The sequence below is a fragment of the Schistocerca gregaria genome, chromosome 5, assembly GCF_023897955.1.
Source record: "Schistocerca gregaria isolate iqSchGreg1 chromosome 5, iqSchGreg1.2, whole genome shotgun sequence".
In the NCBI taxonomy this organism is placed as follows: Eukaryota; Metazoa; Arthropoda; class Insecta; order Orthoptera; family Acrididae; genus Schistocerca; species Schistocerca gregaria.
This window is the reverse complement of record NC_064924.1, coordinates 598,865,405-598,889,164: the sequence shown is the minus strand read 5'-3', so window position 1 is coordinate 598,889,164 and position 23,760 is coordinate 598,865,405.

Genomic DNA, 23,760 nt, shown 5'->3' with positions numbered 1-23,760 from the left:
AAACTGTGCCGACTATCTGTGCCACTTTCATATGAAGTACAGTCTGCCATAATAATGTTTAGCTTGATTTTTGAAGTTCCCTCGTAATAGACGTAATAAAGAAAGGTAGTAGGAGTAATTCACTAAATTACAGGCCCAAACTGTTAACGTCGATATGCAGCAGGACTTTAGAACATTTACTGTGTTCGAACATTATGAATTACCTCGAAGAAAACAGTGTATTGACACACAGTCAACATGAGTTTAGAAAACATCATTCCTGTGAAACACAACTAGCTCTTTATTCATATGATGTGTTGAGTGCTATTGACAAGGGATTTCAGATCGATTCTGTATTTATGGATTTCCGGAAGGCTTTTTACACTGTACCACACAAGAGGCTCGTAGTGAAATTGCGTGCTTATGGAATATCGTCTCAGTTATGTGGCTGGATTTGCGATTTCCTGTCATAGAGATCACAGTTGAAGTAATTGACGGAAAGTCATCGAGTAAAACAGAAGTGATTTCAGGCGTTCCTCGAGGTAGTGTTATAGGCACTTTGCTGTTCCTTATCTATATAAACGATTTGGGAGACAATCTGAGCAGCCGTCTTCGGTTGTTTGCAGGTGACGCTGTCGTTTATCAACTAATAAAGTCATCAGAAGATTAAAAAAACTGCAAAATGATTTAGAGAAAATATCTGAATGGTGCGAAAAGTGGCAGTTGACCCTAAGTAACGAAAAGTGTGAGGTCATCCACATGAGTACTAAAAGGATCTCGTTAAACTTCGGTTACACGATAAACCAGTCGAATCTAAAAGCCGTAAATTCAACTAAATACCTAGGTATTACAATTACGAACGACTTAAATTGGAAGGAACATATAGAAAATGTTTTGGGGAAGGCTAACCAAAGACTGCGTTTTATTGGCAGGACACTTAGAAAATGTAACAGACCTACTAAGGAGACTGCCTACACTACGCTTGTCCGTGCTCTTTTAGAGTAGTGCTGCGCGGTGTGGGATCCTTACCAGGTAGGACTGACGGAGTACATCGAAAAAGTTCAAAGAAAGGCAGCACTTTTTGTATTATCGCGAAATATGGAATAGTGTGTCACAGAAATGACACAGGATTTGGGCTGGAAATCGTTAAAAGAAAGGCGTTTTTCATTTCGACGGAATGTTCTCACGAAATTCCAATTACCAACTTTCTCCTCCGAGTGCGAAAATATTTTGTTGACACTGTCATACATAGGGCGGAACGATCACCACGATAAAATAAGGGAAATCAGAGCTCGTACGGAAAGATATAGGTACTCATTCTTTCCGCGCACTATACGAGAGTGGAATAAAAGAGAATTGTGAACGTGGTTCGATGAACCCTCTGCCAGGCACTTACATGTGATTTGCAGAGTATCCATGTAGATATGGATGTAGTTGTGGACACGATGCAATTGCGTTGCACTAGTATAAGCTTACAAGTAAATATGAATTCGATGTTGTTGTTGTGGTCTTCAGTCCTGAGACTGGTGTGATGCAGCTTTCCATGCTACTCTATCCTGTGCAAGCTTCTTCATCTCCCAGTACTTACTGCAACGCACATCCTTCTGAATCTGCTTAGTGTATTCATCTCTTGGTCTCCCTCTACGATTTGTACCCTCCACGCTGCCCTCCAATGCTAAATTTGTGATCCCTTGATGCCTCAAAACATGTCCTACCAACCGATCCCTCCTTCTTGTCAAGTTGTGCCACAAACTTCTCTTCTCCCCAATCCTATTCAATAATTCCTCATTAGTTATGTGATCTACCCATCTAATCTTCAGCATTCTTCTGTAGCACCACATTTCGAAAGCTTCTATTCTCTTTTTGTCCAAACTATTTATCGTCCACGTTTCACTTCCATACATGGCTACACTCCATACAAATACTTTCAGAAACGACTTCCTGACACTTAAAACTATACTCGATGTTAAGAAATTTCTCTTCTTCAGAAAAGCTTTCCTTGCCATTGCCAGTCTACATTTTATATTGTCTCTACTTCGATCATCATCAGTTATTTTGCTCCCCAAATAGCAAAACTCCTGTACTACTTTAAGTGTCTCATTTCCTAATTTAATTCCCTCTGCAACACTCCACTTAATTCGACCACATTCCATTATCCTCGTTTTGCTTTTGTTGATGTTCATCTTTTATCCTCCTTTCAAGACACTATCCGTTCCGTTCAACTGCTCTTCCAAGTCCTTTGCTGTCTCTGATAGAATTATAATGTCATCGGCGAACCTCAAAGTTTTTATTTCTTCTCTATGGAATTTAATACCTATTCCGAATTTTTCTTTTGTTTCCTTTACTGCTTGCTCAATATACAGATTGAATAACATCGGGGAGAGGCTACAACCCTGTCTCACTCCCTTCCCAACCACTGCTTTCCTTTCATGCCCCTCAACTCTTATAACTGCCATCTTGTTTCTGTACAAATTGTAATTAGCCTTTCGGTCCCTGTATTTTACCCCTGCCACCATTAGAATTTGAAAGAGAATATTCCAGTCAACATTGTCAAAAGCTTTCTCTAAGTCTACAAATGCTAGAAACGTAGGTTTGCCTTTCCTTAATCTTTCTTCTAAGATAAGTCGTAAGGTCAGTATTGCCTCACGTGTTCCAATATTTCTTCGGAATCCAGACTGATCTTCCCCGAGGTCGGCTTCTACTAGTTTTTCCATTCGTCTGTAAAGAATTCGCGTTAGTATTTTGCAGCTGTGACTTACTAAACTGATAGTTCGGTAATTTTCACATCTGTCAACACCTGCTTTCTTTGGGATTGGAATTATTATATTCCTCTTGACGTCTAAGGGTATTTCGCCTGTCTCATACATCTTGCTCACCAGATGGTAGAGTTTTGTCAGGACTGGCTCTCCCGAGGCCGTCAGTAGTTCCAATGGAATGTTGTCTACTCCGGGGGCTTTGTTTCGACTCAGGTCTTTCAGTGCTCTGTCAAACTCTTCACGCAGTATCGCATCTCCCATTTCATCTTCACCTACATCCTCTTCCATTTCCTTAATATTGTCCTCAAGTACATCACCCTTGTGTAGACGCTCTATATACTCCTTCCACCTCTCTGCTTTCACTTCTTTGTTAAGACTGGGTTTCCATCTGAGCTCTCGATATTTACACAAGTGGTTCTCTTTTCTCCAAAGGTCTCTCTAATTTTCCTGTAGGCAGTATCTATCTTGCTCCTAGTGAGATAAGCCTCTACATCCTTAATTTGTCCTTAATTTAGCCATTTTGCACTTCCTGTCGATCTCATTTTTGAGACCTCTGTATTCCTTTTTGCCTGCTTCATTTACTGCATTTTTATATTGTCTCCTTTCATCAATTAAGTTCAATATTTCTTCTTTTACCCAAGGAGTTCTACTAGCCCTCGTCTTTTTACCTACTTGTTCTTCTGCTGCCTTCACTACTTCATCCCTCAGAGCTACCCATTCTTCTTTTACTGTACTTCTTTCTTCCATTCCTGTCAATTGTTCCCTTTTGCTCTCTTTGAAACTCTGTACAACCTCTGGTTCTTTCAGCTTATCCAGGTCCCATCTCCTTAAATTCCCTCCTTTTTGCAGTTTATACAGTTTTAATCTACACTTAATAACGAATAGATTGTGGTCAGAATTCACATCTGCCCCTGAAAATGTCTTACAATTTAAAACCTGGTTCCTAAATCTCTGTCTTACCATTATATAATATATCTGCTACCTTCTAGTATCTCCAGGATTTTTCCATGTAGACAACCTTCGATACAGGACATAAATTATTAAATACCAGGACGTACGTAGGTTCAGACGGAGAACCAGCTTCGAAAACGAACATTAAAATCAGGTATATTGCAGGAAAGTTTGGTGGACGTGTTATCGTTCATCCTCATTTACGTGAATGCTGTAGCAGATCGTCTGAGTACTTGCAATGGATACATGACTGCTTGATTTAGCAAAGCCACAGGAAGAGACTGCATTGTTATTAAAAAAAAAAGTACGGTGTAAGTGAAAGAAGGCCTCGCTCTCTGAGGGTTCCGAACAAACTTGAATATGTATGTTTAGACGATGATAATAGCAATAATAATATTAATAGTACCATTAATGGAAGCGATTTCTTGTCGATTAGTGGCCTGGCGCAAGTCTTTCTAGTGGACGCCACTTCAGAGACTCGCGTGCCTCTAAAGGAACGCAGTTATCCAACCGAGGAAAGGGAATCTAGGGCTTAACGTTGAATCCGACCCACGTGTTGTTTCTGGCGTCTCGTCGTATTACTGAGGGGTGAAGGCTAGGTTAAAACAAAGACTAAAAACTCCGCAATCCAAGCGATATTCGGTCTTGTGACATCTTCATTTCCAGGCACACACTTTACCGCCCCCCCCCCCCCCTCCCAAATTTTGTTCGTGTGTTCTCCAACGTTCTCAGAATTTGGTTTATGCGGATGTCACATGACGGCTCTTCGAGTACTTTGTTGAAAACTTCACTGGATTTTCTTTTCATACAGAGGGTGGACAGCCCTCTGACAGAATACGATGAGTATCTTGCTGGCACCACTGGATCACCAAGATCGACATCTGCGTGTGTAGTCATCCATAGGTTTGTGAGTATCAAAATATGTGACACGTATGGCCGTGTCTTCGGATTGCTTTGAATTGAAAGCTTACATTATTTGCACTGCCAAGGGACCAAAGACTTCTGTATTTTACATAAATTGCAATTTGATGTCACTACCCGTTCCTAACAAAAAAGAGTATTTGCAGGTGGGCCTTATCGTTTGGTTGCACTGACTTAGAAGCTTCAATTTTTTTACACCTCCAAGGGATCATAGATCTTAGTACTTCACATAAATTTCAACTCACAAAATACCTCTATCCGTTTCTGACGAAAACCGGTCTTAGCAGACGGACAGGCAGACAGACAACAAATGGCAAAAAATAAATAAAAGACAATCTTTGGTATAATTAAAAATTAAATATACTCGTATTGTTTCCTTTACTTGTACTGTGAGACCTTGATCGTTACCTAATTTTTTGATTCTAGTTCAACGGGAGGTACCCCATAGGTTTTGATGAGTGAGTTTCCGACTATCACAATATGTAACATAAATGGCCGTATCTTTTGTTTTCATTGACTTAGAAGCTTAAATTTCTTACACTAAAAGAGACTATAGACTTCAGTACCTGACATAAATATCAACTTGATGTCTATACACATTCTGGAGAAAAATGAGCCCTAAAAGAGCGATTAACGGAAAAAATAGTTGGTACAATAGCAATATAACAATTTTCTTTTTTTCCCTTCACTCATACTGAGATACCTTGCTTCTTGGCAAATTTCATGATTCTAGGTCAAAGGGAAGTAACCTATAGATTTTCGTGAGTGAGTTTCCTAGTGTCAAATTATGTGACGTAAATGACCATTTCTTTTGATTACACTGACTTAGAAGCTTGAATTTTTGCAACCGAAAAGAGGCCGTAGACCAGAGTACGTGAGATCAATTTCAACTTGATGTCTCTGCCCGTTACTAGCAAAAAGGGGTTTTTGACAGTCGGACAGGAAGATAGACAGACAGACAGCAAAGTGATCGTATATGGGGTCCGTTTTTACCGACTGAGGTAAGAAACCCTAAAAGTACCGTCTATTAATACTCGTCTCCTATAACTTACGTATTTCATAGATAAAGCTTTTATATTTAGTGTTCACCTGTCGATCAACTTGCGAAACAATGGGTTCACAGGGGGAAACTGAATTAGTCGTAGAAAAAGACTCTCTTGTAACTCGTAACACTACAGGGTGGTCCAGTGATAGTGACCGGGCCAAATATTTCACGAAATAAGCGTCTAACGAAAAAACTACAAAGAACGAAACTTGTCTAGCTTGAAGGGGGAAGCCAGATGGCGCTATGGTTGGCCTGCCAGATGGCGCTGCCATAGGTCAAACGGATATCAACTGCGTTTTTTAAAATAGGAACCCCCATTTTTATTACATATTCGTGTGGTACGTAAAGAAATATGAATGTTTTAGTTGGACCATCTTTTTCGCTTTGTGATCGATGGCGCTGTAATACTCATAAACATATGGCTCAAAATTTTAGACGAACAGTTGGTAACAGGTGGGTTCTTTAAATAGAAATACAGAACGCAGGAACATTTGAACACTTTATTCGGTTGTTCCAATGTGATACATGTACCTTTGTGAACTTATCTTTTCTGAGAACGCAAGCTGTTACAGCGTGCGCCGGCCTCGGTGGCCGTGCGGTTCTAGGCGCTGCAGTCCGGAACCGCGAGACTGGTACGGTCGCAGGTTCGAATCCTGCCTCGGGCATGGTTGTGTGTGATGTCCTTAGGTTAGTTAGGTTTAAGTAGTTCTAAGTTCTAGGGGACTGATGACCTAAGATGTTAAGTCCCATAGTACTCAGAGCCATTGTTACAGAGTGAATACCTGTAAATAACACATTAACGCAATAAATGCTCAAAATGATGTCCGTCAACCTCAATGCATTTGACAATACGTGTAACGACATTCCTCTCAACAGCGAGTAGTTCGCCTTCCGTAATGTTCGCAAAGCATTTACAATGCGCTGACGCAGGTTGTCAGGCGTTGTCGGTGGACCACGATGGCAAATATCCTTCAAGTTTCCCCACAGAAAGAAATCCGGGGACGTCAGGTCCGGTGAACGTGCGGGCCATGGTATGGTGCTTCGAGGACGAATCCACCTGTCATGAAGTATGCTATTCAATACCACTTCAACCGCACGCGAGCTATGTGCCGGTCATCCATCATATTGGCATATTGGAAGTACATCATCATTCCGCCATGCAGCGAAACATCTTGTAGTAACATTGGTAGAACATTACTTAGGAAATCAGCATACATTGCACCATTTAGATTGCCATCGATAAAATGGGGGCCAATTATGCTTCCTCCCGTAATGCCGCACCATACATTTATCCGCCAAGGTCGCTGATGTTCCACTTGTCACAGCCATCGTGGATTTTCCGTTGCCCAATAGTGTATATTATGCAGGTTTACGTTACCGCTGTTGGTGAATGGCGCTTCGTCGCTAAATAGAACGCGTGAAAAAAATCTGACATCGTCCTGTAATTTCTCTTGTGCCCAGTGGTAGAACTGTACACGACGTTCAGTGTCGTCGCCATGCAATTCCTGCTGCATAGACATATGGCACGGGTTCAATCGGTGTTGATGTAGTATTCTCAACACCGACATTTTTTACATTCCAGATTCTCGTGCAATTTGTCTGCTACTGATGCGCGGATGAGCCGCGACAGTAGCTAAAACACCTACTTGGTCATCACCATTAGTTGCAGGTCGTGGTTTACGTTTCACATGTGGCTGAGCACTTCCTGTTTCCTTATATAACGTACCTGTCCGGTGAACGGTCGGGACACTTGGATGATATCATCCAGGTTACCGAGCAGCATACATAGCACACGCCCGTTTGGCTTTTCGACCACAATAGCCATATATAAACACGATATCTACTTTTTCCGCAATTAGTAAACGATCCATTTTAACATGGGTAATGTATCACGAAGCAAATACCGTCCGCACTGGCGGAATGTTACGTGATACCACGTACTTATACGTTTGTGTCTATTAGAGCCCCATCTATCACAAAGGGAAAAAGATGGTCCAACTAAAACATTCATATTTCTTTACGTACTACACGAATATGTAATAAAAATGGGGGTTCCTACTTTTAAAAAACGCAGTTGATATCCGTTTGACCTATGGCAGCGCCATGTAGCGGGCCAACCATAGCGCCATCTGGTTTCCCCCTTCAAGCTAGACAAGTTTCGTTCTTTGTAGTTTTTTCGTTTGATGCTTATTTGGTGAGATATTTGGCCCGCTCGCTATCTTTGCCCCGATGAAAGATCTGTGAGTTTAAAAAAATCGAGGGGAGAAGGGACGAAGCAACGCAGCAGTGGAGGTGACGTACGCCTGACGGGCGGCGTCTCGTGTAGACACGCACCTAGCGCACCGGCGGCGCTGTGGTGCCGCTAGGGCGGCTAACGGACCACACCGGGGTCCCGATCGGCGTGCCTTATATGCGGGCGGGACTCAGACCGCATCCGGACTGGCATTCCTGCGCCGTGTTTATCAGCGCTCGTCCCTATCACACGCAGCAGGTGAACCGCAGCGTGAGACTCACCTAACAAGACGTTTACCGCTGACTAACTCCCCTTCGGCTTTCTACAAAGTTCACTACGGTCGAGGCAAGGTCTGTGTAGTGAACCCACTGAACACAGTGCCGCATAGTTGCTGATTCAGTTCAAGCTCTAAGCCCGCCTACAGTTAGGCCACGGTGATCTTATCTCACGTCCCAGCTTGTTCGCCGGTATACTACGGATTAGCTGACTGACATGACCCAGTGCTTCCAGGATGCCTCCAATAACGGATCTCACCAATCTCCACGGAAGGTGTGAGGAGGCCTCTGGCAGATGACGTTCTGTGCAAACTAGCGTGTTTAATTACTGTGTAACCTATTAGTTATTATTATTTTTAAATCAGACTCTCAATATATTCTGTTTACAAGTACATTAATTAGAGGACGTAAACCATTTCAGTTCATACAGGGAGCGAAAGGCTATTTACAATTTGTACAGAAGCCAGATGGCAGTTATTAGGGTTGAGGGACATGGAAGGGAAGCAGTGGTTGGGAAGGGAGTGAGATTTGGTTGTAACCGCTCCCCGATGATCTTCAATCTGTAAATTGAGCAAGCAGTAAAGGAAATAAAAGAAAAATTCGGAGACCGAATCAAAATCCATGGAGAAGAAATAAAAACTTCGAGGTTCGGCGATGACATTGTAATTCTGTCAGAGACAGCAAAGGACGTGGAAGAGCATCTGAACGAAATGGACAGTGCCTTGAAAGGAGGATATAAAATGAACATCAACAAAAGCAAAACGAGGATAATGGAATGTAGTCGAATTAAAATGGGGTGATGCTGAGGGTATTAGATTAGGAAACATGGACGGTAAATAGTTTGGACAAGAAGAGAATAGATGCTTTCGAAATGTGGTGCTACAGAAGAATGTTGAAGATTGGATGGGTAGATCACATAACTAATGATGAGGTATTGAATAGAATTGGGGAGAAGAGGAGTTTGTGGCACAGCTATACTACAATACTACAATGCTACAAGATGGGATCGGGTGGTAGGACATGTTCTGAGGCATCAAGGGATAACCAATATAGTATTAGAGGGCAGCGTGGAGGGTAAAAATCGTAGAGGGAGACCAAGAGATGAATACACTAAACAGAGTCAGAAGGATGTAGGTTGCAGTAGGTATTGGGAGATGAAGAAGCTTGTACAGGATAGAGTAGCATGGAGAGCTACGTCAAATCACTTTCAGGACTGAAGACCACAACAACAAACCATTTCAGTGTGCTAGAAGGGAAACTTTGCAATGATACAGTAAAGTCATTAACATATATTTAAGGGACACACTAGAAAAACATAAAGGCATAGCGTGTTTTTATACGTTTATTTACTAATTTCATTTAATAAATCTGTGTGAGGTATTTTGATGTATGTGCCGAAGTTATGTAAATGTAACAAGCAATGCAATCTTTTAGTATCGTAGTGGACTGTTTCCATAAATGTTGCCATTTTTCTGTCCAGCAAAAAAGTAACTGCACTTATCATTATTTTAATGAACCATTCTCATAAAAAGTTAAACAATACAGAGACAGGTGACTGTGTAATGAAAGGAAACTAAAGTGCGTAAAACATTTTATTATACCTGTAAGAGAACTGTACGACGCTGGTGTCCAAAATTATAGCAACAATCAGAATTTATGCAAGGTTGCGTTTATTTTATCTCAAGACAGTAGAAACAGGTGACAGCAAAATAGAAACAATGTAAAGAATGCAGAACGTAAATAAGTGCTACATGCATTACGGTAGACAAAAATGTTCTACCTTTTCTTTCCAACTTAGCGGATTTCCTAAGTATGGGGACTGACCACCTATGGAAGAATTACGACGGGGTATGCTGTGAATGGTGTCATTAATCTCATGTTGAGGCAATAACGCTAATCTTCCTGTAGACCCGCTTGCAAGTCTTGGAGAGTGGCTAGAGGATGCTGGCGTGTTGCAACCTGTCTCCCTTGTGCATCCCAGACATGATCCATGGCGTTCAAAGCGGAAGAGTGAGCTGGCTACGCCATGCTTGCAACAGCTTTCGTTTCCAAGGAAACATCAATCACGAGATCGAGCATTATCGTCCATTAGTACAAAGTATTAGCCCACAACAAGCCGCAACAATCGCACATGATGTCCTAAGATCTCGTCACGATACGTGACAGCTATTAAACTTTGCCGATTCACCCGGACAATTTCATGAAGAGGTATTCGAGTGGTCAACGTAATCTCTGTCCACACCATTAGGGAACCTCCTCGATATCAGTCTCTTTCCACAATATTTTTGGGTCCTGAAATCGTGTTACACGTTCCTTACAGATGTGAATCCGTCAAGAATCACTCTTCAGACCAAATCCCGACTCGTGTGTGAAAAGAACAGTGGCCCACTGTTCGCCGTACAGGTGGTATGTTGAAAACTCCATTCCACACGTTCCCTTCTGTGAAGACGCACCAGAGTTACACAAACAGCAGGTCTCCGTCAATAAAGGTCATTCCGCCGACGCCTGCTGTCACCATTTGTCTCAATACAGCACATGTAGTGGATATCTGTGAGGTCAAATGCCAGTTGCCGTGCAGTACTAAGGCGGGGCCGTCATGCGCGTACGGCCAAATAACACTCCTCTCTGTCCAACATCACACATTGTCGGCCCTGCCCTAGTCTTCGGGATACTGTTTCGGACTCTGTAAAGTGTCACCACATCCAGCAAATAGAAGGGAGAACCGATAGAGGTACTCAGGGTACCTTCCGCCACACACCGTCAGGTGGCTTGCGGAGTATGGATGTAGATGTAGATCCGAGAAACAACAGAATGATTCACATTAAGCCATCGAGCCACATCAGTTTGCGACTGCCCTGCTTCCATCCGGTCTTCCACCACAGAGTGTCTGGTGGGTATCTTCTCTGTGCCATACTGCACCGCCTCTGCCTGTGTACAAAGCGACTGTGCATGTAAGACTAATCTGCAAACACTATCCCGTTTCCAGAATGAGATTTTTCATTCTGCAGCGGAGTGTGCGCTGATATGAAACTTCCTGACAAATTATAACTGTGTGCCGCACCGAGACTCGAACTCGGGACCTCTGCCTTTCGTGGGCAAGTGCTCTACCAACTTTTTTTAAAAATCTCATTTTGTTCTTTTTCGTTCGTTGCATCTGCTCGTGGCGGATGTCGTAAGACACCCGTTTCAGTTCGTCGTTGATCCACTAACTCATTTTTTTTAAAATTACAGCTGGCAGCTAACCCTCTGACCCAATCCAACTGAGCTACCCAAGCACGACTCACGACCTGTCCTCACAGCTCCAATTCTGCCAGTACCTCGTCTACTACCTTCCAAACTTCACAGAAGCTCTTCTGCGGAGTTTCGGTACGGCACACAGTTTTAATCTGTCAGAAAGTTTCACTATCCTGTTTGATAGGTGCTCTGACGTTATCGTCGGCGTGGTTGTCCGTTGACTGGAGTGCCATCTTCTGTGCAGAACAAGGTTGTACGGACATCTGAGGTGACTTTTCATATGGCGATCCTTAGTCGAGGATACCTCACTGGAATCTTCTGATTTTTTCTTGTAGCTCCAGTAATTAGTGTAGTTATTGTTTATTGCTAGCGCGTAATTGTTGACAGAATTTCCTTTGTAGTTGTAGTTTTTCATTGTTGTACTGAAAAACAGTTGTGACATGCATGTAGATTTGCACCAAGTATTTCGCAGCCGTGCTTGCAATTAATTAGATATTATTTTCAGTGCTATATCAATGTGCTTTCTTATTTTGCTCTACAAATTGTGCTTTTCTGTGATATCGTGTGCATTATTTTAACGATTATGGCTCGTGAAAAGCGTAACACTGGGCTGCAAAGTAAACTGAGAAATGACAGTGAAGACGAGAGTAGTGTGTTAGCGCCTCCGTGTACTGAATTAACTAATGTTCAAAGTAGTAATTTGGTAATGGTGCATAGGGAAATGGACCAGGCAACAAATAATGGTGTAGACAATGAAACAGCTGTTGAACAGGATAGTATTGTGGATCGACCGGTCGGCAACAGCTCGCCCCAGGAATCCGAAATGACAGGACACCATCTTTGCAAATACTGTAGATTCAGTTTTTGCGCCATTACCCGTTTCTCAATCAAGTCAAGACACATTTTTTTGCTTTTGAAAGTGCGAATTTTGCCGGTGCATATGCACTGCAGATAAGTATAGAGTAACATTTTTCAGTCACCAGTGCATTCTTATTACAATTAATGCAATAAATGGGACAACAGCTTCAAAAGTTACACGCAAAGGAACAAAATCAAAAGCAATCACAGAAACAAATAGAACAAAATCAGGATTGAACACAGCAACAGCTACAAAAGTTAGACAGAGTGGAACAAAATCTTCAAAAGTTAAATACATCTGAGCAAATGCTTGAATAAACACGTAAAGATTTAACTGCTGAGTTACTTAAAGTGGAATCGAAATGTCAGAAAGTCTGTAATGACGTAAAAACACAAATTTGTGAGCATTTTCACCCTATTTTTTCTCGTCATGAAAATACATTACAGAATCACGAATCAACCATAAAGGAACTGCAAACTATTGTTCATGAAAATCACGAGACCTTGAAAGCTAAAATTGACTCAGTTGCATCTGTCGATTCGATTACGCAACTTGCAAAAACGCAGGAAAACTTAAAGGACACAGTAAATACGCTTTCGACACAAATGGTCACATTGAAACTTGGTTCAGAAAGACGCACGGAGGAAATCAGTTCATTATCAGAGAAAGTAGTCGAACTTTTGGATCAGCTAAATAATTTATCTACGAAAGTAGATGATAATCTGAATGACATAAGACGGGTAGCCTTTACTGACACAGAAGAGTACGAACAAATTAGGAAATTCAGACAAAACCAGAATCAAATGAATACGCAACACAAAAAAGAAATCCGGGAAGTACATCAGTTGGCACAGGTAATACAAGAATTACGTATTTCAGAGCACACTCGCCTTCCAATACGGGAAGAAGGATTTAGAAATACGAAAACGCCACAAAATAATAACACAGGGCATTTCGGAAATTTTGGAAGAAATTGGCAAGGTGCACCGAATTGTGAGATGGAACCGCCGACAGGACGTAACAATAGTCATGGGGGACTGTTTTACATGGCGACAGGAAATCAAAGGGAGAGAAATTTAAACTGCTATTTACTTCAATGAATAGTAAACTTGAAATGTTAAATTTGAAATGAATGTTACTTGAATTTTAAGTTAAATATTAATGTGCTTTACAAAGAAGTTTTTCCCCTTAGCTAGGAGGGTCTTTAAATGGATCCAAGCGTTCAAGACTGTCCAGCTATTTTTATGTTTATTAAGTTTACTTGTATGATGTAGGTTCATACAGTCGCCGTAATGATCAAATGGTAGCAAAACGAAGCTGTAGCCTCCGCACTCTGCTCCGCTGCTATTGCACGCCGGTCTCTTGAGAAGCTTATTTAAGTTTATTTCTCACGTTAGACGTGCGTGGCCACCTACACTCTCATAACACACTCTGGCATGCGTGAATGTAGCCGTCTCAGTTTTGGGGGTAGAAAATATTAGTAAATCAAAGTTACAATGCAAAGATGGTCTACTGCGACATGATTGGACCGCATGCAGTCTCGAACTACCACTCATAAGATCGCAGAGACGAATGTCTAATCGTGCGTGTATGTAATCTTGAAGTACAAATTTCCAAAGTTGTTAAAATGATGAAACTGCTCACCGTTAAATAAATATTTATTTATACCATAGTTATCTGTAACAAAACAACCATTTTAGTGTTTCTGTTCACAAGGTATTACGTCTCAGCATTTAAATAAGAGTGAAAACCAAGAACGCAGTGCTCGAATTAAAAAGGATAGAAGAAAGGGATGTAGTCTTTTTTCTAATGTTGAGAGTATGAAACTGATGTGGGTGTCTAGTGGACTAAATATGCAAAGAACTTTAATTGCCATTGGCCTCAAATCATTGTAGGAAGCCACCAAAGAAGCAAGAATAAGAAGTATGGAAAAGAATAGGAGGAGATAACACCAGAAATAAGATGAATAAGGACATAGGATGCGTTAGGGTTATGGAGGGTATCTAATCTGAATTTCCAGCAATTTCATTTTTTTGGTATTCTGGTAGACATTGGATAACAACAATTATAGAGGGCTAAAGTTTGTATACTCTCCAAAAACATACTGAACTAAAAACTACACTATTTTTATGACTTGAATTTGACAGTTAAAAGTTTTTTTAAAGAAAAACTATGCGATAATTACTGAAATTTTTGGTAATCATTATTAAAAAATTTTAGAACCATAATTTATGACAGCAACATCGTTTTAAAGTCAGCTTTAAACCAAATAGTGTAACGAACTTCTAGAAAAAGTCAAGCTTCTGCTTTGTTTTTATTTCGATGTATATGTATATATGCTGCTCATAAATAATTAACATGCTTTATTTCACCTGCTACACGAAATAGAATCCAGAAAACTATTTGAGACCAAAAGCTGTGGCTCATACATGAATGTGTACCCAGAAGATCTGTTAAGAGAGGGTAAGCATTACAAGGCTTACAACTCTTATTCTTGAGCTACGCTATTTACAGAACTGACATTTTTTTCAAAATTTCCCCTTGCGTTCACGAATGAGTCCCCTTATAGGCTGTACGCAGAACGGCTCACGGGCTTGTCACCTACAGCGAATGAGATGTTCGCAGAGCCACCTGCAAGTAATGTGGAGTTCCAGTTACGTTTTTAGCGTAAACTGAGGTTTGACATGAAATGATTATGCTTTCTGGATCAGCTGATCCTCCGTCGGGATTACGAGTCGTTTATGTGCCGCTGAATATGCTGTCTGTTTTATCTAAAGGTCAAGTGGCACCACCAGTGTGGCATTTATTAATTTCTCTGGATTTCGCCTCACTGCTTGTCGATTTTCAGCGTAATAAACAGTGAGCTTTACAGTTTGTTACGCAAACGCTTGTCAGCTTTGGTACCGATGTACGCTATGGATCACTCTTGTTTAATAGTCTGACGGTATTTGAGAGCATTGTGTTCAAGTTTGTATAAAGAGTGGTACACTATGTGGTCAGACGCTTTCCGATATTTAAATAATTTGATTTGTTTGACTGCTATTAAACTTTGTATACTCATGTTGAGACAGATTGGTGAAGCGTTTTAAAAAAATCTATATGAGCATGCACCTATTTCTCGCTAAATGGTTTTATTAAACTATTTTAAACGCTTATATATTTTTATACGTCTGCTCATAGTTAAGATTAGTGACGTATTTGAGGGCAACATTTTGGCTCTGAAGGTGCTTTTCGAATTATACGGGGTAGGAAATTCTTCTTAATCTTTTAATGCCTGACCTTTACTCCAGATATTGGTAAAACCTTGTTTTTGAAGTCGTAGTTAAGAGCAGAATTTGTCACGTTACGCAAGAAAGTTTTAGACCACAAATGACCTAGTTGCTTACTTCACTTTAAGACATGTATTATAATTGTTTCTTACATGTGCTTTAGGGCATTGAAGAGTGTTATCTCCTTCGTATCATGATTAGCTTGTTTCAGAAACTATTATTTGGGAAGCTATCGTTTTGGAAAGCCGAAGCTGGCTGTCACTTTTGAAGCTGTTGTGCGATTTTGTACTATTTACCTAATTTTAATGTTTGAACTGTACATGTCATAAAGAAATATTGTAGTTCCAGCTGATGGCCTTTATTGTTGTTTTAGAATGTTGCAGCTTTCCGCTTTTATTAGGTTTATCTGATATAATAACATTATGTAAAAATTGTATGTGTTTATTTATCGGTATGAGCATTTCGTACCTTCCACTACTGGAATCAGTGTTCTGACTTGCGGTACTTTTGAGATAGCTCCCCTTATTGTGCTTAAGCAAATGGTAACTTGGAAAGATATGACACATTGTACAATGTTGTATACTGCATACACCAGAGGAAGAGGTAGGAGATGATTACAGCATCAGGATGACAATGCATCCTATCGTAAAGCAGCATATTTGAAGTAATAGTTAGTGGACAACAACATTCCTGAAATGTACTGGTCTGCTAACAGTTCCAGCCTGAACCAAATGGAACATCTCTGGTATGAGGTAGAAACGTTGACTTCGCTCCAGACCCCAGATCCAACATAACGGTTTACTTGGTTTCGGCTCTTGTGGAAGAATGGGCTACAATTCCTTCACAAACGTTCCCATATCTCATTGAAAGTGTCACCAGCAGAACTGAAACCGTCATTAAGACGGCCAAACTCGTATTAATGTCCATTAATAGGTGTCTGGATACTTTTGTTATATAGTGCAGATGCGTTGCACCGGAATTATTTTAATAGCATGTTAAAGTGCTGATTTACTAACTCGGAGGTATTACATCGGTAGGTAAGGTAGGTAAGGTAAGGCATTATTCGCTGAAATGAAATGAAATGTCTTGTGGCGGGAGCCTCTCGGCGGGTAGATGCGATCGTCTGGTGCAAGTCTTTTGAGGTGACGCCACTTAAGCAACTTGCACGTCGATGAGGATGAAATGATGATGAAGAAGACACAAACACCCGGTCTCTCCAACCAGCCGGAAATCGAACCCGAGCCCCCCAGCACGAGAAGCTGGCAGCTGTTGCAGGGGGGGCTTAATTAAATATAAAATGCTAATAATTTTAATTTTTAGTATTTGTTTGTGCGGTTACGCAGTCTCGTAACCGGTTGGCCCTGAATAATATTAGTATTGCTCCGCAATCTGACTGCATAGAATAACAACAAAGAATGAAAGGAAATTTCCGTTAACACAATTAAGTAATTAAGTCCCCAGCAACTATAAAAGCTACGAAACAAGAAAGCATAAGTGTAACTGTTCTGTGTGTGGAAGTGTGATTCAACGTACACATCTGGCACGGTTCTATCTCAATAAGAAAAGATATTTTAAACACGATTTACACTGAAGTAATTAAAAAAACTAGAAACCAGAATTACAGTCTAACACAAGAACACGAGCCAGATGCTTTGCTGACTGAACCTGTGACCAAAAGGCATAAGACATTTGAAATAAAAAATTTTCTTTACTTTCATATATATTAACGAAATATACACTCTGATCATTACAACATCCCCAATCGAATAACATATGGTGCCTTGCCCAACAGAACAACTAGTACTCTATCGACGTCTCAACAAGCACAGATGACGCCTACCTCAGAACTACTACTGCCCACACAACTTCTCAGCTGCAACTGCCAGTGGAGGCGGCTGAATAATACTCTTTGGCGCAATCTCTGGCGCTGTGACTCAGTGCAGCCACCTTTCAATGTCCACTCAGCTACGGTGGCGGCCAGTAGATGCGCGTAATAGTGCTTACAACCGTGGACGAAACAGTATTGTTATTGTGAGCTAGCGGCATCCGTTGATGGACCATATCACTGTCTGAAGAGTTACAAAAAGGCTATAGAAGACAGTTGTAATCTGAAAAAGTAGTTTGGAACAGCAGTACAGCAATGGTAATCTTCATTGCCAAAGTGAAATACATTTAATGTTAATGCGAACACGATTGTGTTTAGGCATTGTTAACAAGTGGGTAACGTGCAAAACTGAAATAAACGACGTAAAATGATGTGCACTCTTATCCTCTCAAAGCATCATATTTCAACTTAAATTTGAGGAACCTTAATAACCGTGAAGTTAAGAGACGCGTTTCCATTTTAGGCAACACGATCATATTAGATTTTCAGAGAAGAGTGTTCTCTCTGTTAACCATCACATACTAATATTTACTTTTTTTCTAATAAAATTAAATATTTCCGCCTGGTAGCAACCTGATAAGAGGAATATACACACATCAAAAAAAGTTTTGTATCACCTCGGTTCCGAGAGTTCCGGAACACATACAGAATATTGGAATAGAGAACAACATAAACATCATTTCCGCCCTTTTTATTGCTCATGAAATCCACAAATTGCATGTTGTTCCACCATACAGCGAGACCTCTAACACCCAGTAGCACATTCTCTATTCGTTGTGGCACACAATCCACACGTTTATAAAGGCACTGTTGGTCCAGATTGTCCCACTCCTCAACGCCGATTCGGCGTAGATCCCTCAGAGTGGTTGGTGGATCGCCAAACAGCCCTTTTCAATCTATCTGGCATGTCCGAGAGGGTTCATGACTGGAGAATATGAACGCCATTCTAGTCGAGCGATGTCGTCATCCTGAAAGAAGTCATTCACGAGATGTGGACGACGGGGGACCGAATTGTCGTTCATGAAGACGAATGCCTCGCCAGTATGCTGACGATATGGTTGCAGTATCGTTCGGATGATGGCATTCACGTATCATACAGCCGTTACGGCGCCTTCCATGACCACCAGCGGCGTAGGTCAGCCACACAAAGCGCCATCTCAAAACAGCAGGAAACCTCCACCTTGCTACGCTCGCTGGACAGTGTGTCTAAGGCATCCAGCCCGACCGTGTTGCCTCCAAACACGTCTCAGACGACTCTCTGGTTGAAGGCAAATGCGATACTCATCGGTGAAGAGAACGTGATGCCAGTCCTGAGTGATACGTTCGGTATGTTGTTGGGCCCATCTGCACCGCGCTGCATGGTGTCGTGCTTGCAAAGATGGACCTCGCCATGGGCGCCAGGAGTGAAGTTGCGCGTCATGCAGCCCATTACGCACATTTTGAGTCGTAACTCGACGGCCTTGGCTGCACGAAAAGCATTATTCAACATGGTGGCACTGCTGTCAGGGTTCCTCCGAGCCATAATTCGTAGGTAGTGGTCATCCACTGCAGTATTAGCCCTTGGGCGGCCTGAGCGAAGCATGTCATCGACAGTTCCTGTCTCTCTGTATGTCCTCCATGTCCGAACAACATCCCGTTGGTTCACTCCGAAACGCCTGCACACTTCCCTTGTTGATACCCTTCCTAGCACAAAGTTAACAACGCCTGCGCGATCGAACCGCAGTGACCTTGTAGACGTGGTTGAACAACAGACAACACGAGCCGTGTACCTCCTTCCTGTTAGGTCGGCTGTCGGACCCCATCCGTCCAATAGGCGCTGCTCGTGTTCTCTGGGCGGGTTTAGTGACATCTCTGCAACGTAGCGTTTACGCGCAAACCGGTGACAAGTGAAATAATAACAAGTACAGTGGACTTGCAAGATACAACTAATTTATTACTGATCAACAGTTTAACCCAAAGTGCACAGTATTTACAAAATATTTTCTACAAGTGTCTCTTATTCACAAGTCAGAAAAATACATTACTCAATATCTTTGCAATTGAATTAGGTGCAAACAAGAACTTCTTATAACTTCTATACTAACTGTAAGCACTTTAATAAGAAAGGGTAAAATCAGTTCATTTAACAAGAGCACTTGAATAATAAAGGTGAAAAAAGTTTCTTTTGAACAAAATACACAAGTCAGAAAAATACTTTACACAAAATATTTCTGATTGAATTACTTGCAAACACGAACTTCGTATAACTTCTACACTAACTGTAAGCACTTCAATAATAAAAGGTAAAATCAGTTTCATTTAACAAAGGGCACTTGAATAATAAAGGTCAAATAAGTTTCTTTTAAATAGGTCACCTTGGCAAGCGCAATAGGACAGTTCACATAATTTCCAATTTCCGCTACCCATCAAGCATTTCTCTTTAAGATGTACATTAGTTCAACTCCCGCTGCACGTAAGGTATAATTCAGAACCCTAGTCTCCTTCCTTTATGGTTTTGAAGGTAAATATATAAGCAGTATAGCAAACGGAACAGACGCCTTGGCGTCCCAATGCAGAGGAAACTTAATGCAAGATCCCCGCTCACTGCAACCCAAAGAACTCAGTGGCCGCCGTATCGGTTGCCGTTTGCCATTTTCCCCGCGGCCAAAAGAGCCTCCCGTTCCCTCTGGTACTGGTCGGCCAAGGCGTCGTACTCCGGACATGGATTTAGACGTGGACTAGGTGCCCGCTGCAGTGCTGCTACAGAAAAGCACAAACACACAGCCACAGCCAAAAGAAACAATGTTAACAGCCACAGAATATAGTAAGATAAAATTCTGCGAAGATAAATCACATCAAGACAAAGGCAAATTAAAAATGGTTCAAAGAAATAACCGTAGACCTCAAATTTCAAAATATGTAAAATTGTCCCAGCACAAACAGACTAGTTTTAAAAGGGCAACGATAAGACAAAGCATAATATTATTACACCAGTATGTCGCAGTTCCAATACAATATTGGGACTCATAAGAAAAGATAGAAGCTAGTGACAGCATGGGTAGGCCCGAGTGCAAAACTAGAAAGCTTGAATGTCTGCTTCTTCAATAGACAGCTGCGTGGTACATAGTTCAACACCACTAGCCAAAATGAATAACAAATTGCTCAGCGTCCTGTGTAGAAGACCATGGCCCAGTCACGCCTCAAGAACTTGCAATAACAGGCCCGCTTCCGCACTCCGAGCCACGTACACCGGTCAAATCCAGCTAACTCCACGCAAACACAAGTTTCACCCACTGAGCAGCGACACGTACCGGCCGTTCCGAATCCAAAGCGCAGTCTGCCCGCCAGCCCACCAGCACCACCACCGGCCAACGGGGCAAACATAAGCAACGCCAAAGGAAAACAATCGATCCCAGTGAATCGAACGGAGTAAGCGACTGGCGCCAGAGCCTCCCCACGTATCAGTCAAAGAGGCTGTGTCTGTGATGCAATCAATATCAACAGTCAACTTCTATCTTCAGGAGTTCTGGAAACCGGGGTGATGCAAAACTTTTTTTGATGTGTGTACTATATTGCAATTCCCGTGTTGTTCAGAGGTAATATGCAACGTTCCTTCGGACATGCATGCATGCATGTGAAACTATCTGTCACAGGTAATCATTCTTACGTAATAATTCTAAGCAGTATGTAGAAAGTATACAAAGCAAATTGTTATTGTTGGTAATATATGGTAGCTATAACATTCAAAAACTTTATGCTGCCGAATGTGAACATTCTTATATGGAGTTACATTGGACGTTGCGAGGAAAATGTCAAGTGGCAATACAACACTTGAAGGCATGTGTGCTGCAGATAAACGCAGTAGTGCTCAGATGATTTGACTTTAACATATGCAAAACATGTCTGTTGGGTGGAGGTAAACCATAATCAATGTGCTCCCATTGTGGGTTCTGCTCTCTTACATTGCGTGCATACGTCGGTTTCAGCAGGAAACGTTTCCACCTGAATATATTTCATTAAAAAAAAAGTTCTGGTTGTAAAACTACATTTTAACCCGTTTCGACCTATCAGGGCTTGTTCTATCCATGTAACACAGAATCATGCCGCTGTATTGTGTCCGAAGAAAGTTGGATCAACAAGCTATTAAGTACGCACTCCCATTTCTCATGAACCGTCTTCGAGGCTGTATATAAGTCCATATCGGTAATATCGACCTAATGAGAAATTTTATCATTAGACTTCATGTAAAACATATCAGAGCATCAAAGAAATGATACTTTAGCGAGGTGAAAAGCAAGTGTATGCTTCTGTATGAGTACTCATTCCTCAAGTCTTCGAGGTCCTCAAGGGTGATGTGAATCGACCTGCTGCCTGTCACAGCTGTCACATTAATGTTACAATAAAAGAACGTCCATACATCTCTGAATTGCAACGACGCCTACTGACCGTCCTATTTTAAAGTTAGAAAATCCATCTCGTTTTATTTACATTATAGTAAGTGGAGAAACTGTTTGGACAGTCACATCTTTGTCATTTTCCGAAACTTTTCATTGTCATAATCTTAACAACATTTACACGTCGTCATATCAGTGCGCAATTTTCAAACCGTTACTATTACACTCATGCAACCCTTTCGCAGTTACAGAACAATTATTCTCTCACTTCTTAAAACGCAATTTTTATTCGAAACTGCAATGCATTACACGGTGGAGTCTGTGTTTTGTGTCATATTCGAGACGTAGCAATGACATCAACAGCATTCTCGTATTGTGCAGCACAGTACCGGCACTGTAACGTAGACAGACATTCTATTAAGAAGTTATTCCCAACTCAAGAATTGGCAGTCAGTCACGCTTGTTTTCGGATTTCAGTACAAACGATTTATCTGATCGATAGTCTTATCCATCAAGTGGCAGCACTTTAGCGATGGTCGAACGTTAGTGTACTCCTGTACATTAAGTGTTGTTTGTCAAGTAGCTTTATCTATGGAGAGAGGAAAGCGCCTGGTACCTACACCGTGATAATATCTGTAGATCTCCAACAGATCTGTGCAATACTGCCTGGCGCATTTTACTTTAAAACAGGATCTGAGGACTGTATGTTTGTGTTCAGTCGCCATTGCTACTGTGTGTTCTGTAAACTTTGGTGATAATGTTTCGCGAAAGGTACGTCTACACACCCAGGCACGTCGTGGGTGTCGGTGTGTGGCCATAATGGTGGTGTCTGTTTATATGATGAATAACACAGTAGTGTGCCACCCAGATCTAAAAGCGAGGCAGGGTTAACACCTTGGGAATACTTCTGTGTTAGCGTCTGTTGAGTGAGGTCGTATGCTACAATGTACTGCAAGCCTCAGATACGTGTCACAACTTTACTGCAGTGAGTGGGCGAGGGTGGAGACGGTATTGCTGTGCAAGGGTTGCAGCAGGCGTTAGGCAGTAGCTGAGGGGGGCCCTGCACACAGCACAATACGAGGCCGTACAGATACTCAGTGCAAAATGATGTAGCTGGCTGTGGTACGGGTGCACTACCTATAGAGTATGATAGGAGACGGACAACTGTCTACACATCCACTTGATGACGTGGTGCTGACTCGTAGGTAAATGCAGCCTCTGTGTAGCAGTGCATTGTGCAGTCTGGAGTAGTCGAGCACTGGAGTCTGTCAGCAGTTCGACATTAGCTGTGGAGGACGGCAGACTGTGGCACAACATCACAGGGTCTCAACCTGCGCAGATCACTTGCCATGTGGAACGGTGGGGGTGGGACTTTGCGGCAGTGACGTGGATCTACTCCGACACATGGAGACTGCAGAAGCCTGGCCCCCTGTCTGATATGGAAAAGAACTCCCCACTCCCACTTTCATCGATGTGGTATTTGTTACTCACTTTTAATGTTAGGACAAGCGGTCTAGTTCTGATAACTAGTGCACTTCACTTCACTTCATTTTCGAAAGAGCATAAGGGAATTTAAGACCAGTCTAAATTTACAATAAGTGGATTTGAATTTTCCTACTATTTAAAACATAGGAGTACTGGACTCTTGGGTTTTGAACATAGTGTAACTGGTGTGGTTTGAACTGTGATACCAGAGTGGCTGTTGCATAAATTTTGAAAGTTGTGATAGCAACGTTTTTAAACTAAGAGCTTTCTGTTTCTGTTTCGGAAATGGTAAAAAACAAAGATTGTACCTCTAAATGTAGTTGCATGTGTAGAACTAAAAATTGAGTAATATTAATATCAGCAATATTCATGAGTGTATATATATATATCTTGTAATCTGACCTGTTCCACATCATATCGATAAAATAATCGGAAAAATGATCTACAGAAAACGACATAACTAAAACTAAACTAAAACTGAATTCCCTATTTTTG